This window comes from Callithrix jacchus, chromosome 6 (assembly GCF_049354715.1).
Source record: "Callithrix jacchus isolate 240 chromosome 6, calJac240_pri, whole genome shotgun sequence".
In the NCBI taxonomy this organism is placed as follows: domain Eukaryota; kingdom Metazoa; phylum Chordata; class Mammalia; order Primates; family Cebidae; genus Callithrix; species Callithrix jacchus.
The window spans coordinates 22,941,635-22,964,183 of record NC_133507.1 but is presented as its reverse complement, the minus strand read 5'-3'; the positions used below and the strand labels follow the sequence as shown (position 1 = coordinate 22,964,183).

Here is a 22,549-nt window from a genome sequence, read left to right as displayed (position 1 = left end):
TATTGTGCTTCTCAGGAGATACTGGTTAAGAGAGGTTTATATAGCTCTAATAGTTTATGACTTAATTATTTTATCCTTACCTGTGAAAAGCTTTTATCTGACCCCGAGCCACCATTTTTTCACCCATTTTTTGGGAGGAGACAAAAAAACATGGCTTTTAAAAATCAGAACCCACCTGGGCTTGGATCTCACTTTTATTTTGGCTAAATGACTTTGGTTAAATGAAAACAACAAATCTCAACATGCTAGAATATCTAATCATCCCATAACTAAAACTCCGCCAAAACATCTATTGCTTGTAATTGTAGAAAGGGATTTCCAAAGGAGTTCTCTATTAAAAATTAGTGTCTCATTATATATATATTTTATGTAAATGTATATATAATGTGATATTAATTTATATATCATATATAGAGAACTCCTTTGGAAATCCCTTATATATAATATATATTATAATGGGATATATGCTATATATTATAAAATATATATAATGGGATATTTGAGATAGATATTTTAGTAAGGAAAACAATTGAGACTTTGAAATGGGCTCAGAACAAAAAATGAGTGACTATTCTGTCTAGCTCATCTGTCTCTTGTTCATAGAAATGCAAATCAATTGTGACTGGTGAAATGCAACTGATTTCACCAGTGGATAGACCATCAATTTGTACATTCATTTCAGATTCCTAATTTCCTACATATGCCTCCGATTTTTATACCAATTGTAACATTTTATCCGTTCCCTTATTAATTAATAAGCTAATAAAGTCTTTGACACCTGTTCATTTTATATCTATATAAAATTCACAATTATATCATGTCTTAAAAATTACCTTAATAGTTTCAAAGACATCTTACTCTTCTAGCTTTGACCAGAAAAATGAGAAAATGGAGAGAGAGAAAGTACATTATATTTTTCTAAGGTTTTTGGCTCTAAAAAGACATCACAAATTGCTATTTCACATCTCTAACTCTAACAAGAATGAAGCATATAAACCCTGGGAAAATCTCAAGTTATGTCTTTTGGTTTATAATGAAGATGCCTAAGGCTCAGGAAGAAAGAGATTACAATAGCTAAAATCTGGGGGAAAAAATCATGAATTTAAAAATGTTTTTCCTCTGTGTGTCTTTAAAACATAAATATAGAAGATTTACTATGTAAATCAAGTGTTTGTTCCTTCTGACCGCCCTGCTTCTGGATCATTTTCCTATAGGATCCCACAGGCCACTGTTTTATGGATGTATTTGTGGACACATCTGGATGAGCAGAGCAGGATGGTCCAGTACGGCCTCCTTAGACAGGACAGCCAGCCAGCCTTGCCGTAGATCTTTCCATTATCCATGGTGTCCCTCTTGCTCAATGATGTGCAGCTGAAGGAATTGTTTGGGAGAAATAAGACCCAAGGGAGAGCAAAGGAAACTCAACATTGTAAATTAAGAGAGACACTCATGGCTTTTCCAACCAGAGGAAAATAAACAGGGTTACAATGAGAACATGAAAATCTGTCTGGAAAATCCAGTATACGCCCAGAAATCTAGTTTTCTTCCAAAAGACTGATAGACGAAGATTTAATCATTCCCCAATATAGCAACTGACACATTAAAATAGAATTTCATGGAATTAAAGGAGAAAGAAATTCAAAAATTATCACATACCTGTAAATGGAAATATGGAAAGAGAACAAATATGTGGGGTAAAACATTTTTTAGAGAAATAAATTGTAAGCAAAAAAAAAAAAAAACAAAAACAAAAACATTTTACTTTAAAAGTTTTTCACTGTGAGACCAGAGGAATGACTGTTGTATTCTAAGTAGTAGTATTAGTAACAAGAATTTTATATCACTATTTCTTTGAGTTTTGTGTTTCTCCTGTTAAATCTAGGGTCTTAAACTATCTCTAAAACAATTGGTCACTAACGGCCTATAAAAACATATGTAGTATTCCTGGGGATATTCTTTCCAGAAGGCTAAAATTTCTTATATAGAAAGAATCATTCACAACCATTGGTTAATGTAAAAATGGAAAAACTAAAATAAAACTCCCATATGTAAAGAAAAACTGAGATTTTCTACCTATTCAATAGTAAAGACTAATTTGTTTTTGAGGCTTTAAAATATGCCAGGGCACAGGAGCACTGAAAGGAGCACCAGTTGGTATTGATGACATTGACATCCAATGTAGGATAGTGACCTGGGAGTCTAAATACACTTCTGGAGGGCAACATAACGATACTTATGACAACCCTTAAAGATTTACATCATTTTTTATCTAGCAATTTTCACTTACTGAAATTTGTCCTGGGGAAAAAAAAGCATAGACATGCCTAAGGATTTAGCAGTGGGATTGATTAACACAGTTTAGATTAAAATTGAAGCTAATAAAGAAGAACAGCCCTACAGGATTAGAGTACAAATTACTGTACAACTGTCTGATGAGTTTGAAACATCCATCAGAAGTAATGTTGGGGAAAAATTTTAATGATATGAAAAGCAAAAGAAAAAACCACAGGTTCATCATTTATTTTAAGTGGAATAAAGCAGATACAGTGTGAGTGTGTGTGTGTGGACACACACATTTATGTTTATTCATATTTACTTCTATGTGGATAAACATCAAAATATTTACTATATTGAATTCTGGGAGACATAAATACTGATTTTTCAAATTGTTTTACATTCATTTGAAAAATTTGTAAAAATATTAATTGTAGAAATAAAAAATAGCTTATTTCCATATTGTAATTTATTTTTAAGGTAGAGGGACTGGAAGGAATCTTTGTAAATACCTATAGATGTGTCTAGTATTTATATTCATCATTGAATTGAAACTTTATCTGAAGCATATAAATAAGGTATTCTGATTTTATTTTAATATATGATCTCATGGTGACTAAGAGGTGCTCAATGGCTTGCTTAAGGATACCACAAGTAAGTGTTAGAGCTGACAGTTGATCCTTGTCTGTCTCCAAAAGCCTTTACTTTCTATTTAAACCTTAATCTTTTAAATGTCTCAGATCAATCAAACTAACAGCATAATTATAAGTAAGCAAACCTAAATCAGTAAGTAGATCGACTTAAACATTACAAACAGGTGTGATTAAAGTGGATATTAAAATATACCTAATAGACATGTTTCAAGGATTAGGGAGAATGAAAATATTTAGAAACTCAGTATTTCACCGTGACCCCTATGAAACCCCTATATCCTCCTGGCATACACACCCACCCAAGTGACGACAACTACATTTTACCATTCTTACCAAGAATGCCATCATATTCATGTCTGCAGTGTGCTACCATTTGTAAAAATTGCTTTAACTATTGGTCCTTGTATACTGACTGCATTCTGCAGTTGACACTGGCTAAATAAAAATGCAAATGAAAAGTGCTTTACTGGTGACATTTCCAATCCTTGACTACCAACCTCGGGTGGACCAGTAGCAATTCATGGAGCTCACTCATTCCCCTACCCATTTCTCTCCCACTATCTCTAACCCAAACATACCAGACCTTCTTCCCTTTTATCAAACCCAACACTTCTCCCTACTTTTCACTCTCAACTAATGACCTGCCTCCTATTTTGCTGAGGGTGGAGAAAACCATGAGGGAAACTTCTATACTTCTTTCCCTACCAAACTTGCCCATGCCCTGACTCAGCTTTTCTTCCTATTACCATGGATAGAAATTTTGATGCTTCCAGCTAAAGCCAAATTATCATGGAAATAAGGATATTTCACATTTCTCCTCTCTACTACCACCCAAGACACTGAACCTTATTTCCTCCATTAAAAAAATTAGAACAAAAAACACTTGACCCCACTTCTCCCTTCAACAACTCTGCCATTCTTCTGCTCCCCCTCTACAACAAAACTTAACAATTTGTCTCTACTTGCTATTTCTAATTTCTTCAGCTCATTTTCTCTTAAACACATTCCAATCGGCACTTTCCCTCAATACTCCACTGAAGATGCTCTTGTACAGGTCACAGCTACCTGGGTTGATTCAATCCTAGTCCTCATCTTATCTAGCAATCAGCACCTTTGACAGAGCCCATCATTCTTTGTACCTGAAAGGCCATTCTTCCACCCATCACCCTCTTCTGGATTTTCTTCTGCCTCACACTGGCTTCCTCTCAGTCACTGTCTCTTTCTCTATTTGTCTTACTAATCTTTGATCTGTAGAATATCCTGAGATGCTATTTTTGGCCTCATTTTCTTTTGTCTACAGTAATTCCCTGGGTGAGCTCATCAATGTCATGACTTCAAATTTTGTCTATATTCTTATTACCTCCAAATTTATAATCCTTGAAGAGGTTCTCTCCCTAACTTGGACTCTCTACTGGACTTGTTTCCCGAGTTGTCTAACAGGCACGCCACGTTTAGCATGTGCAGGGATGGAACTCTATCACTTGATACCCCATCCTGCTCCTCCTGAAATCTTTCCTAGATCATTAATGTCATCTCCAGTCTCCCAGCTGGGACACACCTCCTTCTTGCACTTCTCTCATGCAAATACTGTTTGCTCAACCTACAGAACATTTCTCCACAAATCAGCCACCTCCCATCACCTCCATAACGACCACCCGGATTTAGATCATCAGCATCACTTAACTGGAATCATTTCACTAATCTGTAGCAGGTCATATGGATTCTGTCATTTCTACAGTTCATCATAAAATCAAGAGTAATTCTAAAATACTTCTACTCAAAATTCTCCCTATTACTTCCCAATGCTATCCTCTTCCTACCTCCCTAATCTCATCTCTGCCCCTGGCTCACTTCACCCTGACCACCCTGGCTTTCTTCCGATTCCTAGAAGGTTGCAGCCTTTCCCTGATCTTGGGGCTTGCCTTTGGGATCAGGAATACTCTATTTCTGGAATATCTCCTCCCAGATTCTGTGGGGCTTGCTTCCTCCCCTCCACCAGGTCTTTGCTCAAATACCACTCCCCTATTTTAAAGTGAAATACTTTCCCATTCTGGCATGCTCTCTCCACATTATTATGCTTCATTTTTTTCTTTAGTGCTTGTACAACCTACCACACTATACTTTACTTACCCATTATCACCTGTCTCCATCTGCTAGAATGAACGTCAGGGAGGGTGGGAAAACTTCTGTTTTATTCATTATCCTGGCTCCCTTGGCTGGATTGAACATTACCTGGCAAAGTATACACTCAATAAATATTTGTTAAATGAATACATAGGTACATGGAAAATAAAAACATGTGCATCTATACATGCAATTGATTACAATTGTATGAAGATACTCTAAAAGGTAGCAGAGATTAGAATAGGACCCTAGTAATGGAGTGAACAGTGTATAAATAAGATTTTTACATATTATATATATTTTATATATATATAAAAATAAGATTTTTATATTATATATATATATATATATATATATATATATAGAGAGAGAGAGAGAGAGCGAGAGAGAGAGACAAGGTCTTGCTTTGTCACCCAGGCTGAAGTGCAGTGGCCATTGCACCCTCATCATAGCCCAGTGAAGCCTGAAACTCCTGGGATCAAGAGATTCTCCTGCCTCAGCCTCCCAGGTTGCTGGGACTATGTGCACGCACCACCATGTGCCACTAATTCTGTATTTTTTACTGTTTGATGCTTGAATCATGTAAATACATTACCCATTTTAAAACGTTATCAAAGGAAGAAAAGAGGTCTACTTGTCGGTCTTCTGATGCAGCAAGATCGCCAGCGTTTTGGTAGATTGGATACTTGCCTCACCATGTTTAGATTTATTTACCCAAATCCCTATTGTTCTCTATTTCACCTTCATCGTATTTTCTCTGAAACCTTTAGCCACTCCTTGGTGCATTTTCTCTGCTACTCTGACTGCACTCTCAGTACCCAAATCACAAACTTTCTGCAAGAAAATCATTAGGGCCTTTGTCAGTTAACAGTCAATTGAGATTACTTTTCTATTTCCACTTACTTAACGAAAATTGCTACTGCAGCTGAACCAAAACTCCATCAAAGCCGTTCCAGTGGATTTAGCGGAGACCTTTCTTTCCACAAAACATGAGATGGTTTAGAAAATGAAATAATTCAGCAAAGATCCTATTTGGATGACTAACAGGCAAAAAGGATACCAACATTTATTCAATCCCTTCTATGTGCCTGGAGGTGACCCAGGAACTTTGCTATGAGCCACTTTACATCACCAAGATGTCACTGGTTTTAGCCCCAGAAATGACCCTATCTAAACAATTCCTACAGATGCTTCATCATTTAGTTCCACTGCCACCTCCTTTGAGAGGTCTTCCCCGATGCCTGCATCTGATTTGGTTTGTCTTTCTATGAAAGAAACCTATCTTTAATTCTTAATTGCATTATTCATGTGATTTTTTTCTTTTGCATTTTTTTTCATTCTATGTGCCTTGGAGGCAAGGATCTCCGTGTGTTACTTGGTGCAATCTCTCCAGTGCCTGTCATGGTGACTTGCCCATAACAGATGGACTGTGAACCCTTTTTGAATCACTAAGTAAATTAATAAATTACGTACTATTTTCCATCTTTTGATTCTTTTAAAAAAAAGAATTACCCAGAATTACCTTGTAGTGGATTATTTTGCCTTGCAATGGGCTAGCAAAACATAGCATGTCTTTAAGAATTGAAACAAATGCTAAAGAAGTACTAAAACAAATGCTAAAATCAATAAAAAACATTTTCCTATCCACAAGGTGCCTGGCACGGATGTAAAAATGAATTCACAGCAGAACACAGCACTTAAAAATAAAAAATCCCAGTGTAAAATGAAACACTTTCTTGACTAAGTTTTCAGTTCCATGATTAAAATACCTTTCATATCTGAGAGAGGAGAAGCCAAAATGCAAATGTCAAGATAAAATTGCTTATGAAAATGTAGAGTTTAGTTTACAACATCCTGTGGAGAACAAAAGTGTCTCTCTGACTAGTACCCAGCAGTGGAATTAAGTTATGGCCATTATCTCATGGAAAAGCTTAAAATGTGTCTGACAAGCAGGCTCTCTCAATGAGAAGGGGCAGAGGAGGTCAAAATCCTCTGAAGGAACCTCATTCAAAACACAACAAAAAGCCCAGGTGCAGTGGCTCATTCCCGTAATCCCAGCACTTTGGGAGGCTGAGTTGGGCAGATGGCTTGAGGCCAGGAGTTGGAGACCAGCCCGGGCACCATGGCATAATCCCATCTCTACAAAAAATACAAAAATTAGCCAGACATGGTGGCACATGCCTGTAGACCTCACTATTCCAGAGGCTGAGGTGAGAGGGTTGCTTGAGCCTGTGAGGTCAAGGCTGCAGTGAGCTGTGATCATGCCACTGCACTCCAACCCAAACAAAAAAGCGAGACCCAAAAACCAACAAAAATATGTGACACACGGGAACATTTCAGCCCCTATCTCTGTCTCCTTCAAACACACACACAAAACACATTCATACACTCACGCCATTTTCTTTTGGCTGCCACATAATATGCAATGCTCTTGGTATTCTAGCTGACCCCAGGTGACAATTAACAGGAGATGAAAGAGAAGAAGGAAAAGAAGGAAATGGCAAAGTGGAATGAGGAGGACACACACACACACACACACACACACACACACAGAGCATACAAGTGCACACATACACAGTCTCATTTGTTTTCCCAATAATATCCCTAGGTTGAAAGAAAGGATGGGGATTGCTATGATCATTGCAAGCATATAAAAACTGAAGTAGGGAAAAGCTAAAAATGCACACAAGGTCAACACCTTGGACCAAGAAACTTCTGAAACTTAGGCTATAGATTTCATCAATATAAGAATGTCAAATATTACATTTTTGCTGAAAAGGAATCCCACTATTTTCCACATGCAGCTGCACTGACCGTTTTAAGAAAATAATTGTATTTGTGCAGAGGTCCTGTATGGCTTTTCTAAAATTTGACAATAATACTAAAAACTTCCTCGAAAATCCAATAATAGCACTTTGGTTTTTACTCAAAGCAGTGGGAAACTTATGTCCCTACCAAAATCTGCATGTTTATAGTAGCTTGAATTCTAATCACCATAATTTGCAAACAACCAATATATTATTCTATAGGCAAATGTATAAATAAATTATGATACATCTAGGTGGTGGAATATTATTCAGTACTAAAAAGGTAAATAAGCTATTGAGACACGAGAAGACATGGAAGACATTTAAATGCATATTACAAGTAAAAGAAGCCCATCTGAAAAGGCTACATACTGTATGATTCCACTACATAATCTTCTGGCAAAGGAAAAGCTATGGAGACCGTAAAAAGATCAGTGGTTGCAGCTGGGCCTGATGGCTCACACTTGTAATCCCAGCACTTTGGAGGCTGAGACAGGTGGATCATGAGGTCAAGAGATTGAGACCACCTTGGACAAATGGTGAAACCCTGTCTCTACTAAAAATACAAAAATTATCTGGGCATGGTGGCACACGTCTATAGTACCAGCTACTGGGGAGACTGAGGCAGGAGAATCACTTGAACCCGGGATGCAGAGGTTGCAGTGAGCCAAGATTGCACCACTGCACTCCAGCCTGGTGACAAGGTGAGACTCTGTCTCAACAAAAACAAATTATCAGTGGTTGCCAAAGGTCAGGGGGAAGTTAGAGATAAATGGGGAAGTACAATTTTTTAAGACCATGAAATTACCCTATATGATACTATAATGGTTAATGCATATTATTATACATTTGTTGAAACCCATAGAAAGCACAATACCAAGAGTGAGCCTTCATGCAAACCACACACTTTAAGTGATAATATGTATTAATGTAGGTTCATCAGTTATAAAAATCTACCACTGTAGTGGAGATTGTTGATCGTGGGGGAGGCTCTGCATGTGTGGAGGCACGGACTGTGTGGGATATCTCTGTACCTTCCTTTCAGTTTTACTGGGACCTCAAAACTGATCTTAAAAAAGGTTGTGGTCGGGCGCGGTGGCTCAGGCCTGTACTCCCAGCACTTTGGGAGGCCGAAGCGGGTGGATCACGAGGTCAAGAGATCGAGACCATCCTGGTCAACATGGTGAAACCCCATCTCTACTAATAATACAAAAAATTAGCTGGGCACGGTGGTGCATGCCTGTAATCCCAGCTACTCAGGAGGCTGAGGCAGGAGAATTGCCTGAACCCAGGAGGCGGAGGTTGCGGTGAGCTGAGATCGCGTCATTGCACTCCAGCCTGGGTAACAAGAGCGAAACTCCGTCTCAAAAAAAAAAAAAAAGGCGTCTTTTCAAAAGTGAAAACTAAAAGAAAAATAAGGCTAAAACGTTTCCAAACTGTCAATAATACAAAACAGATTTTTGAACAATCATACTAAAGGAACGACTGAATTTTCTTTCTCTTTCCTTCAGGAACGAGTGAATTCTCATATCTCTCTCTCTCTCTCTCTCTCTCTCTCTCTCTCTCTCTCTCTCTCTCTCTCTCTCTCTCTCTCAGAAAGATGCCAGCTCTTTAATACCAAGGAAGCGGGCGTGCACACGGATGGACCGTGCTCCTCGAAGCATATTGGGCCCTCGCCTTGTCCCCGTTTTTCAGAGGTGAGTCCTGGTACCCGACACAGGAACACGGCGGCCTGGGCGGAGGTTCTGATAGGTTGACCCCTGGTACTTCCCGGCTCAGGGCTTGCTCCTCTCACAGAAGATGCAGATGCGGGGCCCCATGCGCTGAGAGCTCCTGAGGCCTGGGAGTGCTGACCGGCCTCCCCGTGGCAACTGCGCCCGAGCGCTGGGCACTTCACCTGCTTCCGGGCTCGCGGTGGTCAGGGTCAGCATTGACTCCACGGATTGGCACATTCAGTTCTGAAGGAATGCTACCTGCGTGGGTGCTCTGGCGACACTGTTTGCACGGTTTCTACAACCAGACAGCTTTTTAGATTAAATTCGTGCCCAAACTAACACACACGTGAAAGGGCTCCAGCTGCAGCTCCTGGGTCGGTCAGGCCGGGGAGCGACTCTAGCGGAAGAGCCTGTGTGTCCCGCGCAGGCGCCCTTCCTTGCTCAGCGGGGCGGTCTGGATGTGCTCAGGTCTGCAGGTGGGCAGGTCGGTCACGTCGCCCAGGGCGGCCACTGCCGGCTTCCCTCGGAGCACCTTAGAAGCAACTCTCTTCAGGTCTTCCGGCGTCACGTTGCGGAGGAGAGTGCACAGCGCCTGCGGCAGCTTTCTGCAGTGAGTGGCCAGCACCTGCCTCCCCACATCCTCAAAATATCACAGGCCTGGACTCCAGGTTCATCATGAGCATGGACGTCAGCTGCGTCTTGGCTTGCTCCAGCTCCACCGCGTCCACGGTTCCGCACATGAAAATAAACTCCTTTGTGATGATTTCTACCATTTCTCCTGGGTCGGCGCTGGCATGGATGCACAGGAGGCCAGTGTCCTCGTGGCTGTGACAGTAGAAGGTCGCGTTATACATCCAGCGGTGCCTGTTGAGCACGTTGAGGTAGAGCCTGGAGAACATGTCCTTGCCAGGCCCACCAGCCGAGAAGGAGCTGCCTCTGCCCGTCATCATGTTCGACACAGCGAAGGGATGAAGTCCTCCTCCAGGAAGGAGCAGCTCTCCAGTCCCACCATGAGGTGCGTGAGCTCGGGGAGGGTGGGGTCGGACCCAGGTTGACGTTGGACATATCTCTTTGTAACTTGGCAATCCCCCCACCTCCAGTGTACTGGGCCACAGATCTATCAATATCCACGGCCTCCGCACTCCCCTAGGCCGGCTGGACCCCCAGGAGGTACTTCCGGGAACATTCCCCCAGAAGCTCATGCTCCACACCCTTGCCACCCAGCGCCATGCAGTGGATGGGGTCGGGGGCGCGGGGTCGTAGTTCCTCAGAGCAGCACTTCTCGATTGATCTTTGCTATGTCTTCTGTGGGGCAGAAATGGTGGAGGACAACTGTGTTCTGCCTGTTAAGCCGCTGCATGTATCATCTTGGTGGACAGTGGCTCTGGGTCAGACCACATGTCCAGGTCCTCCTGCTCAAACGGGACCGCCGCTATCTGCGTCAGCTCTACTTCTTCCTCTGTTAGCCGCGGCTGCAGAACCAAATCAGCCAGTAAGCTAACCCCGTGTCCAAGCCTTTGCTATCAGCAGACGTAGCATACAGGGTGATGTCTTTTTATGTCTGGCAGTCACAAGTACCCCCATGCTTTTCCAGTGTAAGCAGAATTTCATCTTTGCTGTCAATCGAGCAGTAGACGAAAATGCCAATTTTTCCAAAAAGTGATCAATTCCGCTTATTTTGCTTCATATCTTGATCCTGAATTAATAAGAATTTCTGCTGAACAAAACTATCCAAACTTATTTTGAGACGCCACGCGAAGCCCATTATCCAATGTGGCTACTTTGGTTTCAAACTTTTCCCATCCTTCAACTGTAGCAAAAGCAGGCTTGGGTACTCTAGGTAAGCGGGAAGAGAGGGGGTTGTTGGGAAAGGCGCCACCACTACTAAACTGTCTGTCCGCAGGAGGTCCAAACCTCAGCCAGCAGTAGCCACCTTGAGTCTCCACCCACTGCTTCTTTCTCTATTATTTCAAAAGGTGATTGTGACAGGACTAGGCTGTCAAAGACTATATGTAGCCAAAATAGGCTGGATGAGGTGGCTCACGCCTGTAATCCCAGCACTTTGGAAGGCTGAGGCAGGTGGATCACAAGGTCAGGAGTTCGAAACCATCCTGGCTAACACAGTGAAACCACCATCTCTACGAAAAATACGAGAATTAGCCAGGAGTGCTAGCAGGTGCCTGTAATCCCAGCTACTGGGAAAGCTGAGGCAGGAGAATCACTTGAACCTGGGAGGCGGAGGAGGTTGCAGTGAGCTGAGATGGAGCCACTGCACTCCAGCCTGGGCAACAGAGGGAGACTCAGTTCTCAAATAACTAAAAAAAGGAAAAGAAAAAGTATATAGGAAAACAGTAATAGATGTCAGCCAGTTGATTAGAAAACACTGCATTTTTCTAAAGGTTGTGATACTTACATTTGACAACCTTTTTACTTTATAATGTACCATCATTTATTTTCTTTTTCTAAATAAACATTAATTTTAGCACCTAACAACAATACATAAAAATCAAGTTGCCTCTGTATGTAGCAGACCACCTTCATGAAGCTTTGTCTTCTCCAACAGTCCACAGGATAGAAATGCATATAGGCATTTGAATGATTTCTTTTAAACTTCATGTGGTATGGATAGAGGGTCACATATCCTGCTCTGTAAAATCAGACCTCCTCAGGAAGATCTATCAGGACATTTAGAATCTCTTATCCCTGTGTTGTACTTGCCTCTCTTGGTTCTTGACTTTGTATTCTCACCACGTCTCTGGCATCCACTTCATTTGGGATGCGGCATCTCCTACCCTGACACTGGTGCTGCCCATAATCCTCTACAGTTTTCTCTGCTGTGTCCCTGGTCTCAGTCTCTTTGGAGGTGGCCCATGTGCTAGTTTAAGGCAGAGTATGGCTTTGCATAAGCTCAGTTTCAAAACGTAAGCACTCACCAACGCCAAACCCCGAAACTTACCATTCTAACTGGTTAGATGTTAAGTTCTCTTTGCCCTAATAATGAACCTTTATAATCTTGGATTGGCCCTGGTCCACTGCCCAGAGATTATAAGAAGATATATCTGTTCAGATAACAAATCGAATTCTGTTCCTCAGATTTCTTTAGTAATCTTAGCTTGCGGATGCCCACTAGGGTGGCAGTGGGGGCTGTATTTGTCAGTGTTCTTAGAAAACCAACACTGTGTGTGTGTGTGTGTGTGTGTGTGTGAGAGAGAGAGAGAGAGAGAGAGAGAGAGAGAGAGAGAGAGAGGGGTTTGATAGATTTAACATAAGGAATTGGCTCACATGATTACAGAGGGCAAGAGTCTGTAATCAGATCTGCAGTCAGATCTGGGGCTGAAGAAACTGGAGATCCAGAAGAGTCAGCGGCATAGTTCCAGTCCAAATCCAAAGGCCTCGGAACCTGAGGCTATAAGTTCCAGTCCAAAAGTCAGAAGACTCTAGCTTCAAGAAGTGCCAGTATTTCAGTCTGAACTTAAAGGAAGAAAAAATGAATGGTGTCTCAGCCCAGACAAGAGGCATTCCCCTTCACTTAGGAGAGGATCAGCCTTTACATTCTATTCAATCTTCAACTGATTGGATGAGAGCCACCGCATTAGAGTGGGCCATCTGCTTTACTCAGTCTACCAATTCAAATGTCAAAATACTCTCATAGGCATTCCCAGAAGTGGCCAAATATTATTTGGTGCCACTGACTTCTAGTAAATAACACAAACCAAATTAACCATCACAAGTCCACTCCTTGTCAGTTGGGCACCCATAGATATCTTTTAAAACCATACTTAATCTCTAAGTAAAGACAATAATAATGTCATAGTTAGGATTGGACACGGTGGTTAGCTTACTGGCTGATGTGGATCTGCAGCCCTGGCTAACAGATGAAGAAGACCTTATGATACAACTATTGTGTCCTGAAAACGTACAACTGCTTCGCCAGAAAAGGGGGTAAAGTTCTTGAGTGATATTTACTCTTCTGTTTGATGTCCTATAATTTAAATTTTATGATGTGAAATTAGCAATATTTATATACTTTGATATAACATCAATGCATCTTATGTTGCATAGTAAGGGAATAAGAGAGGAAAGATGACAAAAGACAATCGTTATACACACATACACACATGTACACACACACCTTCATAATAAAATAAGGAGAAAATAGTCCCAGCAATAACAGTCCTCATCTCTCTAACTGGTCATATGGTTGTAGCTGGTATTTATAACCACCTTCGTCCATTACTTATTCTTTTTTTTCCTTCTTGTTGAATTTTGTTAATTTTTAAAAATAGTTTAAATTTCCATAGGTTATTGGGGAACAGGTCGTGTTTGGTTAGATGAGTAAGTTCTGTCGTGGTGAATTGTGAGCTTTTTGGTGCACCCATCACCCAAGCAGTATACGCTACACCCTACTTGCAGTCTTTTATCTCTCACCGCCTTCCTACTCTTTCCCCAATCCCTAAAGTTCATTGTGTGATTCTTATACTTTTGCAACCTCATAGTGAATTTCAAATAAGTTAATAAATCATTAACTTATGCATATATATATATATATATATATATATATATATATACATACATGCAATGGAATACTACTCAGCCATAAAATGGAATGAATTAATGGCATTTGCCGTGACCTTGATGAGACTGGAAACTATTATTCTAAGTGAAGTAAGTCAGGAATAGAAAAACCAAACATAGTATGTTTTCATTTCCACTGCTCATTCTGTATTCATTTTGCCTTTAGCAGGCACCTCAGCTGGTCATTGTTCTTTACCTGTACGGTGACCCAAACCATCATTCCTGAAGGGTGTAAGCCATTAATAGTCCTGCGTGAATTGGGTTGTGGTAGTTTTCCATTGACCTTGATCAACTTGCTGGGAGACACCCTAAGGGATCGCGTAGATTCCAGACATACTCTATCTTACCTCCATTTTGGGGTATAGGCCAACTTCCCTTTGATATTCAGAATAAATAACCACAGGCAGAACAGTAACTCCCATCTTTGCCTATTTATTCAGAGGCATGAGGAACCCTAAGTTACTGGAGGTGCTAGTCTTAATTTCATGATCAGCAGAATCATTGTTGTATCTCCTGCTGGGGGAATTTCTCCCTTTGGAACTAAGACCTCTAGGCCAGCATAGCATAAAGTCACAGGAACAGGGAGCAAAAATTCTGCTAGAGGGTTATTAGGAATAATAGGTTGGGAAATGTAAGTATCACAACCTTTAGAAAAATGGTGCTATTTCTATATCCATCCTTTTATTCCTGGACCCATGATCTTGCCTTTGAGAGAAACAGTACCATATATTGGAAACTTACACAGGTAATGCAGAACATTGTGGAGACCTGCCCCAGCCCTGCAAGCTATGCCACTACCTGATATTGTAACTGAATCTTCAAAAGGCCATTCCACTGTTCCATCAAGCAAGCTGCTTCAGGACAGTGCTGTTATAGTTTGGATGTTGCCCCTACCCAAATCTCCTGTTGAATTGTAATCCCCAATGTTGGAGGTGGGGCCTGGTGGGAGGTGATTGGATCATGGAGGCAGATTTCTCATAAATGGTTTGGTATCATCCACTTAGTACTGTCCTTGCCATAGTGAGTTCTCACAGGATCTGTTTGTTTAAAAGTATGTGGCACCTCCCCACTCTCTCTCTCTTGCTCCTGCTTTGGACATGTGATGTGGCTGCTTCAACTTTGCTTTCCACCATGATTATAAGTTTTCTTAGGCCTCCGCAGAAGCTGAGCAAATGACAGCATTGTGCTTCCTATACAGCCTGCAGAACTGTGAGCCAATTAAACCTTTTCTTCTGTATAAATTACCCAGTCTCAGGTATTTCTTTATAGCAATGCAAACATGGGCTTATATAGTAGAGAATTCCAGAGTCTGGGTCTACTGTCGCTCTTCATTTGCTGTGAAGTGAGTTCCTTGAAGAAGTAACTTTGTGGGGAATACTATGATGGTGGATAAGGCATTCTGTAAATCCCCAGATGGTAGTGTTGACAGAAGTGTTGCCTGCAGAGAAGGCAAATCCATATTCAGAGTAACAGTCTATCGCAGTAAGAACAAAACATTTCCTTTCATGATGGAAGCAGTCAAATGTAATCAACTTGCCACCAGGTAACTGACTGGTCACCCTAGGAAATTATGCCATATGAGGAACTCAGTATTTCTTTCTGTTACTGGCAGACTGGACACACAGTGGTGGCTATAGCCAGGTCAGTCTTGGTGAGAGGAAATCCATGTTGGTGAGCCCATGCATAACCTCCATCCTGGTCACAATGGCCACCCTGAAGGGGTGACTGGGAGAGAAAATGACTTGCATTCACAGAATGGGTCATCCTATCGACTTGAGTATTTAAAATCCTCCATTGCTGAGGTCACCCTTTGGTGAACATTCACGTGGAAACAAATACCTTCATGTTTTTTGCCCAGAGAGTTCTATCCAGATACTACTTCTCCCTTTTTTTTTTGGCCAATAGTTTTCTAATTATGTTTTTTCCAAGTCCTTAACCATCTAGCCACACCACTGGCTGCAGCTCATGAGCAGTATAATCACATATCTGACCATTTCTTCTTCTAAGCAAAATGAACAGCCAGGTTCCATCTCTTGATACCAAAATCTACATTAGTCTGCTTGGGATTCTATAATAAAACCTCATAGACGGGTGGCTTAAACAACAGAAATTTATTTTCTCACAATTCTGGAAGCTAAATGTTCAAGATCAAGGTTCTGACCTTTTTGCTTTCTGATGAAGGGCGTTCCTCCCAGCTTGCAAATGGCTGCCTTCTTGCTGTGTCTTCCCATGGCCTTTCCTTGGTGTGTGTGTGTGTGTGTGTATGTGTGTGTGTGTGGTGTGTGTGTGGCAAAAGAGAAAAATCTTTTCCTCTTCCTTCTCTTTTTGAGGCAAAGTTTTGCTCTTGTTGCCCAGGCTGGAGAACAATGGTGCTATCTTGACTCACCACAACCTCTACCTCCTGGGTTCAAGTGATTCTCCTGCCTCAGTCTCCAAAGTAGCTCAGATTACAGGCATGTGCCACCATGCCCAGCTAATTTTGTATTTTTGGTAGAGATGGGGTTTCTCCATGTTGGTCAGGCTGGTCTCGAACTCCTCACCTCAGGTGATCCGCCTGCCTCAGCCTCCCAAAATGCGAGGAGTATGAGATTACAGGCGTGAGCCACCACACCCGGCCTCTTCCTTCTCTTATAAGGCCACCTCCTATTAGATTAGGGCTCCAGTCTTACAGCCTCATTTAACCTCAATTACTTCCCAAAAACTGTATCTCCAAATACAGTCATGCTGAGGTGAGGGCTTCAACATAATAATTTGGGGGAATGCAATTCAGTCTATTGCAGGAGCATCCAGTCCTAGAACTGTCCCTGACACCTGAAATTAAGCCGAGATGTGACCTAACAATCCTCCACTTTTCCCCAGCAATTGGAAGGGCAAACTGCCACATGCTGGGACTCAGCAATGACAACAAGGCTAAGACTGTTGCAGGGCTGTAGGACTATGGAAGAACTGGCTGCAGTTGCCAGGGCCAGGGCCTATAGGTGTATCTGTCACCTTACCATCAGAGCTCTGGCCTCTGGGTGTTCTTTCCTGCAGGGACCCTGGAGGTCAGATGCCAGATCTGTGACAACTGAAGAACCATGAGAGGAGAGAGAGTTGCTTGTAGAGGCCACATAATCCTCTGGCCCAGACAGAACTGTCATCTTTTCAGCTGACATGCAAACAATTCCTGCTATAACAAATCCCCTTTCAGTTACAAGTAATAAATCTCCTTTGTTTCAGGAATAGTCCTTTGGGATTTCTGCTTTTGCTTTCAGAAAATTCATGTGAGAAAAATTGAAACCACATGGTTTGGTGAGAAAAAGATAGGCTGAATAATTAGATGAGACTTGATCATGTAGCAAGCAGGCTAAAGACAGGATAGCGGGCTTGTGTTTCAGACTAGAAACACTTTTGTTTGGTGGGGATACAGCAGACCCAGACATGTTCATTCTTCCATTTCCCTGGGTTTTGCCATGCCTATTTCTCAGAGGTGCTGGTCCTATGTTTAATTGTCTTCGGGCCTTATTCTCAGTGGTAAATATCACATTCCAAGTGTTTACCCCTTAAGATTTAATATAAATGTGGCCTCCACAAATAAAGGGGAAAGGACTATTGAAATAAACTTTTAATAATAGACTGAGAAGGAAAAATATATGTATATATAATCATATATGTGAAAATGTATTTTTTTAACCAGAAACTACTTTTCTGTGTTTCCCATAAATGATATACTACATACAGCTTATTTTTCTCGCTTTAAATTTGGCCTCTCTTTAGACTCTCATTAACATTCTGTTCTATTCTCTATCTTCCAGGGGTACAGCATAATGGTTACGTGCATGACATCTACCCTGTGACCTCCTAGCTCATAACAGGCTTTAGCTTCTGCTGGCTGATCTTTGGAAAGTTAACCCACTAGATCTAGGTTTTCTGGTCTATAAACGAGACACTAAAATAATACTTACTATGTTTCCTCCGAGGCCTACAGATAACTGCTAGTCTGTAATTATTAGGGTACCTGCTATGCAGGAAATCCTTAATAAATATTGTTATTATTTTTACCTCCTTATGAATGCATTCCCAAGCTGTAAACAAGGATGATATTCATACTTATATCGCAGGATGATGTATAATTACATGAGTCAATACATATATAGGTATTTAAAACATTTTGGGACTCAGAGTGTACATTCCATAAGAATTCACTATCGTTCTTCTCCCATTTCACCTTGTTCCAGGCTTTTTATTAGTTTTTAACACACCCTGTTTCTCTTGAATAATTTAAAAAGGGAAATATTTATCGTAGTGAAATGGCTGCTCAGGTTTCTTTTCCCAGATCTCTCCAAGGCAGTGAATATCAAACCTAAGACTTTGCAGCTAATGACAGGAATTAACAGCTCTTGCTCTGAACATAGTTGAGAGAACATTCCTCACACCTAGATCTCACTTCTATCCTCAGATACTTACATGGGGCACTGCTTACTTCAGAAAAGTAGGTTATACTAGAATTGAAGCGACTTTTCCTGGTTTAAAGACAGTTCACCAAATATAATTCACCAAATATAATTAGAAAGATGAGTTTAGGAATTATTAACAACATCAAAAGAGTTTTACAGTGCCTCAAGAAGTGGAATTGACTTCATTAAATCTTTGCAACTTAGCTGGGTTTGCACTATTAAATCTCAAATTCTGTGACCAGTTGGTTTTAGATTTGCAAAGCTAAGACAGGCACATTGGTTATTGTTTCTCCTGGAAGGCAAATATGCAGCATTGACTAGATGTGACAGATGAATTCTATTAAATTTACAAGTCTAAGTGAAACTGGCTAGTATCAATGGAAAATCTCAGTAATTTGAATATTAAATGCTATTTTCATCAACTATGGAGTAAAAGGAATTTAGAATGTAAATTATTTTAAAGGATCATCATCTCAAGAGCTATGGACTGGTGCACTGGTACTTAAAATACCTATTCTAGACAAACCTTCCAAAGATCAACTATTATATTTCAATCATTTTGATTCTCTATAGTTTTATTAATGTTCCTGCCTTGATTGAAAGAGTTAGGTAATTGTGGTGGCCCATCTGACAGAAGTTCCATAGGGTCAAGGCTCTTACCTAAAACCATGGACAATTCTTCAAAGGTCCTTACAAAGCAGAAGGTAGAACACAAAGGTTAGAAGGGAAATTTGAACAGATCACTCGATCAAAGAGGCCAGATGGAGTATCAATATTTCAACCTAAAATGCTGAGCTGAGATAATAGATCTGGGGAGCTAAAGAAGCAGGGAGCAACATTTCAGTCACGGAGGGCTGACTTCGATAAATTGTAAAATGTGCTTTTGCCTGTGGAGGCTCCTGGTGTTGTAGGTAAAGCTCACATGTTTAATGAACCAGAAATGAAACTGAGACCACCTTGTAAATGTAATCTTCTGAGTGGTAGACATCGTATATCCATGTTCTAACTGGATCTGCCATAATTCCATTTCTTTTCTTTTTTTTTTTTTTTTTTTTGAGACAGAGTTCTGCTCTTGTTGCCCAGGCCGGAGTGCAATGTCGCAATCTTGGTTTTCTGCAACTTTCACCTCCCAGGTTCAAGCAATTCTCCTGCCTCCGCCTTCTGAGTAACTGGGATTACAGGTGTCCACCACCATGCCCAGCTAATTTTTTGTATTTTTAGTAGAGACGGGGTTTTGCCATATTGGCCAGACTGGTCTCAAACTCCTGACCTCAGGAGATCCGCCCACCTCAGCCTCCCAAAGTTCTGGGATTACAGGTGTGAGCCACCACACCTGGCCCTCATCTCTTAATTGTGTTAATTTCTGCTGCAGAAATCAGGAATTGGTCATAGACACACACACAGAAAAATGCATACAATTTTATCTATTGTTAATAACCTCTCCTGCCTTCTTTACTTCAGAAACCACACTTTTCACAGTAGTAGACCTCCACCCAGGAGGTGCTGAAGGTAATGAGAGGCAGACACCCAGTTAGCACAACAGAGTGAATCTATCCAGAGGGCCAGTTGCCTATTGAGCTGAGAGCCTCTGGGGCTGACAGCATTCCAGGATGAAGGCCCCGAGCAGATTCTCATCCACATATTTATTCTCTCTTAAATAGGTGATTCTTATTAATAAACAGGTGTTCTGTATTTACTCACAACTCAAAAATATACCAAGTAGACAGCTGTTACCCACCTACTACTAATTACGAACTAAAAGGTATTCTCCACAAGGGAGCCATGGGGGCAGGATAAACTTAATGTTTCTCAACAGTAGTCACCTATGTAGATGCCACAGTCCTAAACTATATTTGAATTTTATTTGTTAAATAAAAAAAGAAAAGTTATAGGTGGTAGATATGAGTTAATGTCAATGAATGAGTCATTTTATTGTGCCAATTATTTTTTATGAATAGAAAGCATATACTAGAATATTTGCATAAAACACACAGCATATGCAAAATAGAGTTTATACAAAATGTATGCAAGTAAAATTATTTTAAGAACTATCTTGAATATATTGTTATGGTTATCTACTATAGACTGTTTTTGCTTCCCATTATAGCCGACCCATAAACCTACGTGTGGGAGCCTGAGAGAGTGACTTCTGACAGAAGAAAGATTTTTGTGGTCTTTGTTGGCTTGGCCTGGAGAAGGGTTTTCTAACTTGACATGGGAAAGTTTTCATGAACATGACAACAGAAATATGACTCCATGACTGAGTGAGATTCCCATCTGTAAGAACAAGACATAATGAGGAAGGGACAGGTCACACAGGAAGCTGAGTTAATTAATTATATTCACATGGAACAGAGTCAGAACTAAATTTATTTTGAAAAATTCAAATTTTAATAATAGTCAAGATACTGAACTTTCAGGTATTAACTTTCTGTTGTGAGTTTTAAAATTTCTCTTTGTTATGTTCAAATATCTTTTTACCCTAAAGCTATTTTTTTTTCTCCATTTCTTAGTAGAACACTGGATTCTTCATAGGCCCATGAGATCACTACTCTTCTGATAAAATGCAGGAAAGGCAAAGGAGGCATATGAACACCTTCTTCTCATTTTTCAGTCCTGTTTGCAGACTAATGAACTTTATGCTCATTTCCCCTGTCAGTATTAAATCTTATCCATGCCACCATTTCTAAATGATTATTGATCTCATTTTTGATCCAGAACTCTTTCCACCAAATACCTTAAAGTTAGTGATTTTCCTACTACTCTCCATTCTCTCAACAGGCTCTGGATTCAACAATCACATTTGTAAATGTCTGAAACCCTTTGACTTAGTTCTTTCTTTATTCTGCCCCACACAGATTCGGTTTTTCATTTTTTCAACATTACCTTATACTCTGGACATGTAGTCTCCTCTTCACCCTGAAAACATGCAAGCTTACTTCTGATTTGACACATATCCTCAGCATTATTCCTCTTTGCTCTTCTTTTTTCTGCCTGTATATTATTATTATTATTATTATTATTATTGGAGACAGAGTTTCACTCTAATGCCCAGACTGGAGTGCAATGGCACGATGTTGGCTAACTGCCAACATACTAGATTTGTCAGATAATGATTTTAAAACAGATAGGTTCAATGTGTTCAATGAATTAAAGGAAAGCACACTTAAAGAATTAAAGGAAAGTTTGTTAATAATTATTTAATGGCTCAGCTGTCTCAAAGAAACAGAAGTTATAAAACAAATCAAGTGGAAATATAAGTTGCATATAGCAACATAGGATACAATGTAAGGTTATCTGAAGCAATAATTATGGCACTGCATTTTGGGTTTATAAAATACATGTATACCTGTAATACTGCATGTGAAAACAATAGCACAAAGGAGAGTGAAGGAAGATGATGGAGTGGATGAGTTTCCATGTTTTACCAGAATTTAGATAAAAATTATAACTGTAATTGAAAAACTAAGTAGAGAGGCTCTATAAGAAATTTGATATGGCAGAAGAATCACCAAATTAGGAGAAAGATCAATAGAAAACACCAAATCTAAAGAATACAGAAAAAAAAAAAATGAAGAAAATTGCCCTAAATACCTGCGGAACAGCTTTGAGCATAACAATTTAAGTGTAATGTTATTTCTAACAGCAAACGAGGAAAAAGAAGAAAAATATTTCAAGAAGTAATGTTTGACAACTGTCCAAACTTGATGAAAATCATTAATCTGCAAGAAGCACCAAGCATCAAAGAAAAAATAAATAAATAAACACAAAAGGATTCACACCTATATACAACACAGTCAAATTGTTAAAAGTCAAAGATAGAGAAAATCTTGAAAGCAGTGAGAGAAAACACAGGGGGAAAAGAATATATATAATTGCTAACTTTGTCAATCAGGAATTCTAAACAAACAAAAAAAAGTTTCTTTTTTTTCTTAATGAAGATGAAATAAAAACCTCTCCAGACC

The 22,549-nt window shown here is 40.1% G+C and overlaps 1 long non-coding RNA gene and 1 pseudogene across 1 annotated transcript in view; both read right to left on the bottom strand.

The window, feature by feature from the left end:
• Positions 1–893: 893 nt before the first annotated feature.
• LOC144576746 (uncharacterized) overlaps positions 894–22,549 on the bottom strand; it is a 62,296-nt gene continuing 40,640 nt past the window's right edge. Inside the window, exons 2-3 of the long non-coding RNA XR_013519215.1 lie at positions 5,054–5,159; positions 894–1,371 (exon numbers count right to left, since the gene is read on the bottom strand). This is a non-coding gene — a long non-coding RNA (uncharacterized LOC144576746). The remainder of the gene's footprint in view (positions 1,372–5,053; positions 5,160–22,549) is intronic.
• LOC100396920 (mitochondrial-processing peptidase subunit alpha-like) overlaps positions 9,489–22,549 on the bottom strand; it is a 53,379-nt pseudogene continuing 40,318 nt past the window's right edge.